General features: G+C 40.9%; 1 protein-coding gene across 2 annotated transcripts in view; it reads left to right on the top strand.

The window, feature by feature from the left end:
* Window positions 1-13,004, top strand: part of RGL1 (ral guanine nucleotide dissociation stimulator like 1) — a 73,302-nt gene that overhangs the window by 2,159 nt on the left and 58,139 nt on the right. Inside the window, exons 2-6 of one of the 2 annotated variants that reach the window (XM_085586591.1) lie at window positions 623-737; window positions 1,124-1,299; window positions 2,486-2,594; window positions 4,030-4,259; window positions 10,911-11,007. The gene's annotated coding sequence lies outside the window, so the exon portion shown is untranslated. Of the gene's footprint in view, window positions 1-622; window positions 738-1,123; window positions 1,300-2,485; window positions 2,595-4,029; window positions 11,008-13,004 lie in introns of both variants that reach the window. The other variant, XM_085586589.1, reaches the window with a different exon arrangement.

Genomic DNA, 13,004 nt, shown 5'->3' on the forward strand with positions numbered 1-13,004 from the left:
ACAGACTTTTTGCTAAAAATAAAGAGTAAAATTTTCCCTTATACCCTATAGAGGAAAAACTGTACAATAGAAACAGCCACACTTTTTAGAATTGTTACAGGTGATTCCATGATTCAATCTGGCAAAAAAAACAAAAACATGCAAAAAGAACTTAAAAAGGTGTCATTACCAGGTCCAGCTCAGGGTAATAGCAAATATTTATCTGATTTCCTTCAGTGGCTTTTAAAGTTTCCACTTTAGGGCTGTTACAATCTTTGCAAATTCTGTGGTGCAGAAGAAGGTTCCTCCCTGGTCTGGGCAGTTCCATGCATCAGGATCTTTCCCAGTGCAAAGGCTGGGCCCTGTTTGAGATGGTGGCAGCAGGCAGGTTCTTTTAGATGTTTCCAGGTGCCAGTTTCTGGGAGATGGGAAGGCAAACAGAATTTGCCTTTGTGGGGCCAGGCATCTGTGGGAGTTGAATGTCTGTTCTGTGCCTGTCAATATTATTTTTTCATTTCTCAAGTGATACTATAGCCCTCTTTTATTAGTGAAGTTTTGCTACAATATTGTTATAGCTGAAATCTGGGTGTTCTAAGGAATGTCCAACTGAGATTCTTTCTAAATGATTTGTGTGTTTATCTAGTGTGCCAGCTGGACAGAAAACTCCTGTTGTACTTCTGCACCAAGGTTTTCCCTTTCTTCGGAAGTTTGTGTTCCCGTCCCTGAGGCTTTAATTCCAGGAAGCAGTGGGTCATTCTGTGAGTAAGCTCAGTCATGCTTTGTACCAGGGTGCCAGAGGAGGGAAAACACAAATTTTGTGTGGGTGAACAGCTATTGGCTCAAGCAGGAAATTATTTGTCTTCACTGCTGCTCTCATTGCCCCTCATCATTCTTGGATCTTCATAATTCTTTTGCTGCTCCACTGTAAAACATAGCCATCTGCACATTTTATCACAGCTCACTTTTGCATACCACCGTTTTGCCCTCTGTATTTAACTTTTTCCTTAAATTCATAATTTTTAAAATTTGCTTTGCTTTTCACTCTGACTCTATAGTAACTTCTGTGTATTGTCCTCATATATTTTCATGTATGTATGTGCTGTAGTTCCTTCCTGATCCAGACCACTGTGCTGTTCTCATTCAGATTTCTCCTAAAGATTGGCTTCCTGACATGAGGAGTGGTCCATTTGTCGTTTCTGGTGTTTCTGCACATTTTGGATGGTCAGCCGTGCTCTGTTGTGTGCAGTGCAATGTCACCCTGGCAGTGCCGTGCCCCGGGAAATAGAAAATGCCGCTGCTCCCTGGCATAAAGGAGGGCAGGTGCGAAGAAAGGAGTGTTTTCCTTTGCAGAGGGGTGTCAGGAGAGGGTGTCACCCCCGCCACTTCTCCTGCAGGCTGCCAGTGCTAAAGACAACTGAGAAAGCTGCGAGTGTGGGATAAGGTTCCCATTCCTGCTGTCCCTGCTGGTGTTCCTGCAGAGTTGGGATGGCCGCATGATGGCAATGTCGCACCTCAGGGATATGTGTTGTTTTTCGGATGGAGCCGATTGCTGCTCCAGCTCTGTTTAAGTGTTTCTAGAGCTTTTCAACCAGAGGCACCGGACATTTTACATCTCCCCCCGAAACCTGCCTCTTTATCTTTTGTTGGTGCTTCGTCCTGGTCAAAACCCGTCAAATTTTCAATCTCCTCAATCAACAGTATCACATCCTTACAGGATGGGAGTCAAATCCCAAACTACCTCTTTGGATGGGTTAATTGGAAGAGTGTTCCCACAACCAAAGTGCATTTCTGGACATGCAGCATTAGCATCAGCCTTTGGCTCCTTTGCCAATGCTGTTCCTCTCCATGAGCCACCATTCTGATACAGGAGATGGTGTCTGTTGGATCCCTAGGAGCTCAAAATGAGTGTTAACAGATCCATATTTATCTCTCTCTATCTATCCAATTATACTTAAAATTATAGTTCTATCTCTACCCCTCCCAACTATATTTGGAGGGGACTGGGATATAATTATAACGTTTAGAAATTATTTAACTTTTTGCTAAAATGCCTGTCTGGGGCAGAGGGCAGGAATGACTGATTAGTGCCCCATGACATGGTACAAATGTTCACAGGAGGAACTGGAGAGGAATGCTTTATCCAGTGAAAACCACAGGGAGAACAGTCCCTAATGACTCTGTCTGGAAGTGAGCCAGAATCCAAGACATATGTTCTGCACCTAGGGAAAAACACCCTAATGATCAGGGCTGGGATTTTCTTTTTCTTTATTCAAATGTTAGGTAAATTCTGGTATCTCTCCAGGCTAAAAAGCATGCAGAAATTCTGATCCATCCCAATGTGGCCAGTTTGGATGTGATTTTACTGATTTAAATGTGTGGTTTTGGGATTTCTGAAGATGTCTTTTGAAAGCAAAATTGTATGCATTGATTAGACAGAAGCTGATGTGTGATTATATGGAATCAGGATGTTTTATTCCCCAAACTAAACCATGATCTGCTTCCATAGGCTGGTATAAGTGCTGCTGTATGGGGGGAAAGGGATGCACGCTCTGGAGCTGTCCCTGAAACGCTGCACTCAGGACAAGGATGGTTTCTCTCTTTTGTGCCTCTGAAATGTGAGTGTTGAAATTCTGCTGCATTTCTTAGTACAGCCTGGTGCAAAATAATCTCTGCTGGAAGCATTTTACACATTTTCATTCAGTAGGGAGTTTATCTGAGTTCAAAGTCCAGAGCAGTCACATGGCCCCCTAATGAGCTGGAGACTTGACGTTCCTGCGCAGCCCTAAGGTTTAAAAAATAAGAAACAAAGGATATGAGGGAAGAAGCAAGATCTGTCCACAGCTGCTCATAAGCATATCCAGACAATTTGAAGCACACTGCCTGCTCTCCAGCTCATTGAACACAGGAGGATATGGGATATCTCGTGCCACAGGAGCGCTGCTCCTGGCTCTGGAGTGGGGCCCTGGAGCTCTGCACTCTGCCAAGGGGCCATAAAGATTAGCCAGATTTTAGGTCCTGAGCTGGGAATGTTTCCTGCTTGAGCTCCTGTGAAAGTCAGACCTTCACAAAACCATTCCAGGAAATTTGCCTCATGTGGCTTGTTTAGCCTCCAAGTGATTGGAATTATCACCTCACTTCCAGAGATGTTTCCAGGGCTTCATTATCTCGATTGTTTCCCTTTCTATATGCCTAAAAAGAAGTGTTTTTCCCTTTTCTGTCTATTAAGAGTAGAATTGAAACCCACAGAGCAGCAAGCATTCTGTAAGGGGAATGACAAATAAGGACATTTACATGCCATAAACAGGTTAAATTTTAGGCTAGCAAAAATCATAAGGAAAAATTACAGAACTAACCCAGGATTTTGATTATTAAATAAACAAAATCCCATTCTATTGAGTGTGGTCACACCAGAGATTATAGGGATTATAGTTGGAGAAATTCTTACATATTAATTATAAAATGTTATCCGGATGCTTTGTTTGTAAAACAATTGGACAGATTTCCTCTTGCCCTAAGAAAGAGCCAGGAAACTTGTCAAGAGCCTGTGTTTACAGATCAAAAATATAGGGGAAGAAAATGAAAGTTTAGTGATGGAAGGAGAAGAGACCTTTCCTATATTGCACATAACATATATATTTCACACACACACACACACACACATATATATATAGTTTGTGTGTGTATGTGTATATATATATAATATTCTGCTTCATCTTCTTTCCCTTTAAAATGAAGATGATTCTTGGGACTCAAAGAGACATATTTCATTCCTATAAAATATCAGTTCAGAAAATAATTTAAGATTTGGGGTCAAATGATTAATGTGCACACAGATTTGCCTCCATGCTGATCAGTGGAGTTTGGATGGTTTCCAGAAGCACAGGACTAGGGAAAGTTTTACCAATTACTGGCCTAAGTGCAATGAGACAGACAGTACTGGTCATTTTAATTTTGGTTCAACTATGAGCCTTGTACATGTAGAATATTGCACCAATGTTCAGTCCAATTCTGATCTCGTTTCCACCTGTCTCCTTTCATGCTCTTCTCTAGGAATGAGGAGAGCTGTGCTGGCAGAAAACCCACTGGAGTTGTGACTCCGTTCACAGAGTAAACCAGGCAAATCCTGATAACCAGGGCAGTAATTACACCTACCATCTCCTCCTTCCAGAGCAGCTGCCTGGTGATTCCTATCAAACTGAAAAATGCTGGCTGTATGTCAAGAAAAAAGAGAAGGCAGAGTTTGGTGTACTTTGGGAGCACCCAGAGTTACTGGGGATGTGGTGAGCCTGGGCATTGCAAACAATTCCTCTTTCTCTATCTGGATACCTCATTTTCTTTCACTATGCAAGGATGGGTGTTGGCTAAATAATAAGACCTGCTATTTTCTAATAGAATAAGACTTTTTATAGTGTAGGAAAATCTGCTTTCAATTGCCATTGTTGGGTATTACTTTAGTCAATGAACATAAAATGTGCTTGGGAAGCTGCCTGGAAGCCATGTGATTTCAGGGTATTGCTATTTCCCTTTTTAAGAGGAAGAAAAGCCAACTTTTTTATTTTATGTCATGGTTGAATACATTGATATATCCAGTATGGAGGAGGGGAATTCACTCCAGCTCCTGTGATATGTGTAGGTCAGCTCTATGTGCCCATTTTCAGACATTTGGATACTCCCAGACCTGCCTGAGTTATGCAGCCCCTGTGGTGGGCAAGTCTTGCCCAGGAGCTGAGGGTCTGGCAGCTCCTGTTCTATGGCTGCTGCAGGTATGATCTTTATTTACATCACTATGGAACTTTGGTTTAAGCTGCTTCTGCCAGCTTTGCTCTGAATGGAGTCAGACTGCACAGGTGAAGGCAAGATATATTTATTTTCCTATATATATGTAGTACTTGCTGTATGTTTGATTTAATGAATGTTTTTCTTCAGACAGTTTATTACATTTGGATTTTTTGGGTTTTCATTTTGCCTTGCTGCTTATGTACCAAAACCAGGCCAATGGTTTGCAGGTATTTCTCTGTTGCACACGTTCCCCTTTCCAAGTGACTCTAAGTGATTATATCCCATTCCTGCATCCCTTCCATGCCTGGAAATGTCCAAGGCCAGGTTGGATGGGGCTTGGAGCAACCTGGGATAGGGGATGATGTCCCTGCAGGGTGGAATGAGATGACCTTTAATGTCCCTTCCAACACATTTCATGATTCCATGAAAGAACCTCTGTTTGCTGGGCAACAATGTTCTGTGCTTCACTTGCCCCATTCTACATGACCTTTTGTATATTAACAAAGATATTGAATCCCAAAGTGAAAACATTGCTCTAAAGTATAAAATTATTTTTTAAAGTTACACTTGGCCTGTGTAGATAATAATTATCCTTTTATTAATTAGGAAATGACACAGCTTTGTGAGGTTCCTCTTAAGAGAAAACAACAACCCTGGAAGAAAAAATACACACACACACACACACGCACACGCACACACACACACACAAACACACAAACACATGCACACACATATATATACATATATTACACCCACCACTAACCCCTTATTATGAAGAAAACAGCTAGTGGGAAAATTTATTCCTGTATCAGCCCTACCTGCAGGACCATCCACCTCCTTGATAGAGGAGGAATTTAGGATATGTCCCATGTTCCCCAAAGTTGCCTCAGCTTGGGAAGCTGCAGTCCAGCTGGAACTGTGGCTGTAGCTTGGGACTGCTGGCATTTTTCTGCTGGAAATTGGCTTAAGGGCAGCAAAGTAATTGCAGGAGGTAAATAGACTGTCAGAGAGTCACAGCATGGTTTGTGTTGGAAGGGACCTTAAAGGTCATGTAGTTCCAACTGCCTGCCATGGGCAGGGAGTACTGAGGTTCAGGGTTTACTGCCCTGGCTTAATAAAAAATAAAGAAAAACCAAAGTATGTTCATAATCCATTATTTGAGACCCACAATGGCCTTTCTGAGCTATCATTGTGTAGGTCCCCTCTCAGCTGTAATGGAACCTTTATTTGCAGGGAAAACATGACAAACTACAAAAATTCCCTTTTGGTCTTCATTAACCATTTTTGAAGATACCCTTTTCCCCACTTTGCACTGTTGCTGGCCTGAATACCTACTTCAAAGGAGACTGTAAAACAATTCCTCAAATAAATGAGCAGGAAAAGGCAAAACAGTGACCTAGATAAGATACTTTTCCAGCAGCACAATAAGCACAATAATGTCCTGAGAAGGGATTCCATAGTCCTTGGTGTCTCCCTGCCCTGGAGATTAATTAAGTTTTTCTGTGAATTCTCTTTTTTTAGCATATCTGTTTAATATCTGTGTTTGATCTGGGTGGTGTATTCTGTTCTTGTGTGTGCACAGAGACCAAAGATTAGAGAGGGCAGGTTAGCACAGGCAGAGGATTTGCTGCCATACGATTGTTCTGGGAGAGGGCTGCTCCTGGAACTAGTCATAACATGGATGTGATACAAATATTTTCTCCAGACTTTTGATTAAACATGTAGGAGCAAGTTCATTAATGCCCTCTATGTTACATGCAGGGCATTCCTTTAATGTATTTTTATGTTAATCAACATTTAATCAGTTGAATATTCCTTTGGATTGTTTTTTCCATCCTTCCTGTCTAAATACTATGGGAGGAACTGTTTTCCTCGTCCCTCAACTGCTGCCTGAACCAGAGGAATCTGTAATTTGTCCACTGAGTAGGCTGAGAGCTGGCAACAAGGTTACGGGGAAGGAAATCCATGGTGATTAAAGAAAAGGAGGTGGGAGAGGAGGAAGGGGACCCATCCTGTTATGGAGATGCAATTGTGAGAGTGTTGTGGTGACACAGCCTCAGGAAAAGGCCAGACCTTCAAATTTGAGTTATATTGCCTTGGAGGGGCAACACTTTTCCCTTCTTCCCACTCATTAAACCCTCAGTATCCAGGCTGTTGCAAAGGTTATTTAGGGTTATCTAGATCTGATTAGTGATGAGAGGCAAGTAAAAAGGTCACCTTTTCTTAAAAGGAAAAAATTAGTGGAGCTGAAAAAGAGGGATAAATGCAAGGCTGGAGTGTTATCCAGTATCACTGTCATAAAAACCCAAATATATATCCCTGTCTGAACCCAATTATCAGCCTTGCCTGAGTTCCCTGGAGATTTAACTCTTGGGTCTCTTCCAGAACTCAGCTATGATCTCAGATGCTTTGGATTTTGGTATTTAATCATAAGGAAATTAGCAAGTAATATATGGATTTTCACATTAAATTTCAGGGGGTGGTCTACTTAAGAATAGGAGGATTTAATGGCTGTAATCCTTGTATTAAACCTTGCCTTTCCATGCACTTGTAAATAGACATTATGTTTTCTCAGGAAAGAAAAGTAATGTCCATCAAAGCAATCTTGAAGGCTTGGGTGATGTGGTGATAGCTGCATTGTTAGAATTGCTTGTGGAAAGGATTTGCAGGAAATCTCTTGGTGTTCAGATTGAACTGGACAATATCCTTGCGTGTCTGCATGGCAGCTGTTGGGATTGCAGCCACAGAATTATCCACAACCATCCACTGGCTTTTCCAGGCCTCTGGTGGCTCAGGTTGTTACTGAGGCCTGTGTTGTGAGAGCACTGGAAATAACATCTTGCCAGAGTCCTTGTGCACTTCTTTGTCAGTGATTCTCCGCTGGTTTCAGCCTCTCTTTTTGTAAGGCTTTGTTCTGAGGCTGCCAGGCCTGAATGGAGAATAGGAAGTCACTCCAGCTGCTTTCCTCGTGCTAGCATTCTGTGCTGAACAGGAATTGCTGAGCAAAGAACACCATTTCCCCAGAGAGGTTCACTGGGGTAGCACAAAGGCAGTCTGGTGTTTGTTTTTTATTTTTAATTAGGAGTTCCTGCCAAATACTGTCATAAAGGGTTGGGGGAGGAAGGGAGAGAGGGAAAGAAATGCATGAAGTCTGGAGTCCACTTGGAAGAGCAAGACGCCTGCCTGGGAGAGTAAAAGCAGTGCTTTCTCTACAGAACTCTTGCTTCTTAATTTATAACATCTTATCCAGAAAAGAGGGCTGGGAGGTTTTTTTCTTTTTTTTTCTTCCCTCTTCCGTGGATCTTGGTTCTGACTGTTATTTCTCCAACAGAATTGGAGGGATTATGCAACTTTGCACTTGGTTTTGGACTAGCCAGTGGAACAAAAATAAGCAGAATTCATTTTTTTAAGTGAGTGCCAAATTCTCAAGTGACACATCATGCCACGTTGTGGTGATGAATGCACATCTGGCTGCTTGTGTGGCTGGAGCTTAAATTATCTTTTTTTTCCTTAAGAAAAAAGATAAAGTTGTGGCTTCTTTGCTTTCTTTTTGCTTTGCAAAGGAAAGGATTAGAAAACAATCTGTAAAGAATAATTGACATATATTTGGGGGAAGAGGAAGATGTGGAGCCACTTCACTTCTTGTTGCAGATTTAATCCAGGATAAATCTGTAATCACTGAAACATACTGGGACCTAATGCTGCCTAGTGCTGGATGGGGAATGCACTGGATATTTTAGTCCATTCTTCAGTGCGCTGGTGACCACTTTATTTGTACGTCTGTATTACTTTGCAATATTTGACTCTTTCTTGTGTTCTTGCTGACACTATTGCCAAAGACTTGCCTTGCAGTTTGAATAGGCCTCTCTAGCAAGGTGGCTTCAGGTCAGAACTGGTTTGTGAATGAAAGATTGTATGTTTAAACCTTTTTTTTTTTGAGGATGTTGCAAAATCTCTGCAATGCAGAAGGCAGGTGTGGGTGAAAAAATTGCCTATCTACTGCATATATATGTCCTGAAAATTCAGCTGTGGACAAATATGGAGTAACTTTACCAGAATTGTTCCTCCATGGATCTCTCAGTGTTCATCTTATAACCCAAAGTGAAAGAATTTAATATTCCTTTGACTTTTTGTTGTGTGGTTTAATGGTTTTTAATGCACATTTTATAATTATCTACTCCAGGTTTTGATTTTCAGTCCAGCTCATCTCCCTGAGCATAGTAACATATTGCACAATTAATTTGCTGTTTATAATATGCCCCTGAAAAGAAGCTCTTCCATCCTGTTTATTCCTGTATTTCCAGCTGATCTCCACAGAACAAAACAGTGGCTTCTGCGCCAACTTTTGTTACAATTTTGCATAACAGCGTTCAACTTTGGCCAGTTTTGAAGGTCTTGGTTTTTTTGAGGAAGTCTTTCTGTAAAACCCTAGAAATAGAAATATGTCATCCCAGTGCAGTGGATAGGGTTTGAGTTTGCTCAGTAAATTGTCAGTAGGCTAGATGCTAGACCTGAATTTTCTCTAAAATTTTCCACTCTGTTAGCACCTATACAAGAGGATTTCCTCTTCACAGGGTTTTGGGTTTTATTTTGCTTTTTGGACTTTGTCTAATTCTTTAGTAAAGATCATCTGGAAGAGAATTGGGGGAACTGTCAAAACACAGGTTGTTTCCTGTCATTGTGTAGAGCATTGTGGGCTTCCATCTCCTTCCTGCCTTTTGTTCCTGGCTTGATAATGTTGTCTTTAAATAAGTTCAAACAAAAATAGATGTAATAGAGTTGGAAATAGAAACTAGTATCCTTAAATGAATGTCTTTGCTGCCTGAGCACGATGTGCCAATAATAATAAAGCCAGGTGATCCCAGAGGGGAGTGAAGTGTTTACAGCCTGTGGGTTTAATCCTGTCACCTTTCCCTTGCAAGTGAATCTGCTGAAGTCACCAGCAGCACTTCAAGGAAGTGACAGATGGATGACAGCAGCAGCCAAGTAGCAAGAGGGATTTCTTTTTTAGCTGGAGTGTGCTGCTCCCAAAAATTCCCAGCATTTTTAGTAGGTGTTGATCATTTGTTCAAGGTGAGTTGTGCTCTATTACTCTACATCCCAGTGGTACCAGTGGCAGGAGTGCTGGATGTTGGACTTCAGAGATCCATCATAAAATCTGTCCTTGCACTGTAACAGTGCCCAAAGGTCATAGTGAGGGTTTGTGCCCTGTCCTGGAACATCTGCAAGTGGGCAGGAGTCTGTCTCAGAGCACAGCATGGAAATCAAAAGGCAGAACAGAGGGAGAACAAACAGGGGGAAAGATGTAGGGCAAAGTGTGAAGGTAAATACCAACAAAAACAAGTATTTATAAATCACTAGTATGTGCCTCAAAAAGGACTGCGCATTTTTAAAACATCTGTTAGTAAAGGAAATATTGCTTCTGTCTCATAGTTGCATTTCTGGCATTGGGATAAAGGTGCACCTCAAAGCTGGGTGTATCGTTTTGAAATGGGTTATTGTCATGGTTTGACACTGGCACAATGCCAGTGCCCCCATGAAAATGTGATCCCTCCTTTGAATGCTGTGAAACCACGACAGTTATCAAGGGTATAGTGTTAGCATATAAAAGACAAAGCCTTTATCCTTGGAGAGCTTCTGGCAGGCATTGATCTGTGAGAAGAACCACTAGAGATGAAAACCTTCTAAAATGAAAATAAGGAGAGTCAAAAAGTGAGACTGAGTTTTGAGGGGTCTTAAAAATGAGTATTAAATAAGTGAATGAAAAATAAAGTCTTAATGCTGCATTTTTACTGATTTGGTGAGTAGGATTGTGAGCTTTGGAAAGCTCAGAGTCTGCAGTGGGTAGAAGACGAGTCACAGCAGCAGAAATGGAAAAAATGGGAGTTGACTTATGCTGATAAAGGCATTTTTGCCTCCCCAAGCAAAATAGGCCACTTCCAGAAACGTGTTTAGCACTCATTTATGAAACCAGAGTGCCACTGTGTGTGGCACAGCATCTGATGGACATGACTGAGGCTCTTCCTTATCCGTGTTGTGACTTTACTCAACTGCTGTGTTTCACAAGAGAGAGAACATAATGGACATTAGAAATAAATGTGTTGCTGTCTGCAGTTCAAAACTGCCTTTGTCTTGTTTTCAAACAGTTGCAGAATTTCTTCTCCAAGGGTGGAACTTGCTGGAGAGTGGAGAGTTTTTGGATGATGAAAGAACAGCTCTCCTGAGGAAGATTCAGGGAAGCTGAAGAAGGCAAGTCACTGTTGTACAAAATGTTTTATGTGACTGTAGGATATTTTAGAGATAGAGGAGGTAAAACAAATCAAAGAAAAAAGTAACTCAAAACCCCCAACCCCCAGTCTCCCCAAATCTGGATTTTATTGTGCTGCACTCAAAAGATACAATTTCTAATTTAGAGATTCCAGGGTTCAAGGCTGCAGTAGTTAGTAAAGCCCTGAAATTGTAATTGTTTGAGGTGCATTTATGATGAAAAAACATTATGTGGTTGCAGAGGGACCATTATATCTATTTCTAGATTTATCTGTTGCATATTTGTTTACGATTCTCTTGTTTGTGGCTCTTCCCTGCACAAAAGAAAGCTGTGGAGAAGTTTTCTGATTTAACAGGAGTCTGATTTAATAGGGCCTCCTGGGCTCTGTAGAAGGGCTATACAATCTTTGAAGGATTTGGTGAAGTCAGATAGAATGAATGTAGCATTAAAAAAATCAAGAGACCTGTAGATGAGATGCAGTCATGCTTCCCTTCAGTTGTTTCCCTTTTAGCCCAGTGAAGAGGAGAAAACATGATGACAACTCTGGCTTATTGTTGCCTGAGTGCTGGGAAAAATTTTGAGTCAGTAAAAATCTTGCAAGACTTTGTTTTAGATATGTCTGAGAAAATTGTCCATGGTGTGCAACCATCTCCAGCATCTAGAAGATCTCTCTGATATGACAGGCATTCAACAGGCTCCTTAAATTGGGGTCTAGGAACTTCTGAGCATCCTGGAATCTGTCCCACAATAAAGGGGGGACATAAATTTGATATGGATCATTTAGACTAAAAAAAGCAAATAACATAAACTATTATAAGGATTTACAATTAATTTATACTTGTTATTTTAATCTTAGAGGTCAAGAAAATACAAGAACTAGGATATTTTGTAGGAACAGCCTTGAATTTGAAACTCTTCATTTACCTGTTGTGGAAACTAAGTGTGTGCATGAAGGGAGTGAGTCAAACCTAAGACATGCTGCCATCTGATTATAACCCAATGGGTGGGAGGGACTAAATCCTTGGGCTTTGAACTAGTTAGATTTAAATACAGAGCTCACTGGCAAAGGTCTGCTCAGAGGGACAGGGGGCTCCAGACAGATGGGGAAGTACTCCCAGTATCCCAGATAGCAGACACTCCAATTAATTAGCCCAGAATCTTCTGGGGAGTGCTTGGACTAAAGGATACCAGAGTGATACAGGCTTCTAGAGCAGGAAATATTTATCTTTAAAGAGGAAAAATGAAAAAGACTCTGTGCCAGAATTAGAAGATGGAAATCCTTATAGCCAACAGAGATTTATCCAGTTTAAACATACTGTAACAGGGCCATAAAAGGCATATGTGCAGTATATCTGTAATCAAAGCAAAATGAAACAGGGCAGAAGGGAAGTTTTGAGAACACATTTAATCAAATAGTTAAATTTATTTTTCTGGAAGCTAAAGCTTACTCAAAAAGAACAGGAACCATAGCAAGTAATTTGGGAATGAGGGGGAGGGCTGAGTACTAACTAGCCAATAATATAAATGATAAATTTGTAAATGTATTGAAAGTATGAAGCTTCTTATGGAGAATCAGCCTATCGAGAGAATCAGCCTAAGAGAGCAATGAGGGAAAATCAGCATTGTGCTAAATCAACCCAATACATGTTTATGCAATAGCCAATTTAATTATTAAACCTGACTTAAGTGCAGAAAAAGAGATCTGAAACAAGTGAAGACAATCTTTTGAGTAACAATGTGGGAGCCATTTGATGTATTTTGTATGTGACAAGCTGATTTTGGCTTAGGCATTTTGGTATGTTCTGTTATGGTACTGTTGTGTTCTTGTACAGATGAAATGATTGCTGGATATATTAGCCTTCTGTTCTCAGTCTTCCATAACTTCTTGTTGGAGAAGGCAGGGATAATTTTTATTAGTTCTGCGTAAGCACTGAGATTGATTCAGGTCCCATGACAATGGAATTGATTTCAGGAGAGT

The sequence above is a fragment of the Lonchura striata genome, chromosome 8 (assembly GCF_050655825.1).
Source record: "Lonchura striata isolate lonStrDom1 chromosome 8, ASM5065582v1, whole genome shotgun sequence".
Lineage (NCBI taxonomy): Eukaryota > Metazoa > Chordata > Aves > Passeriformes > Estrildidae > Lonchura > Lonchura striata.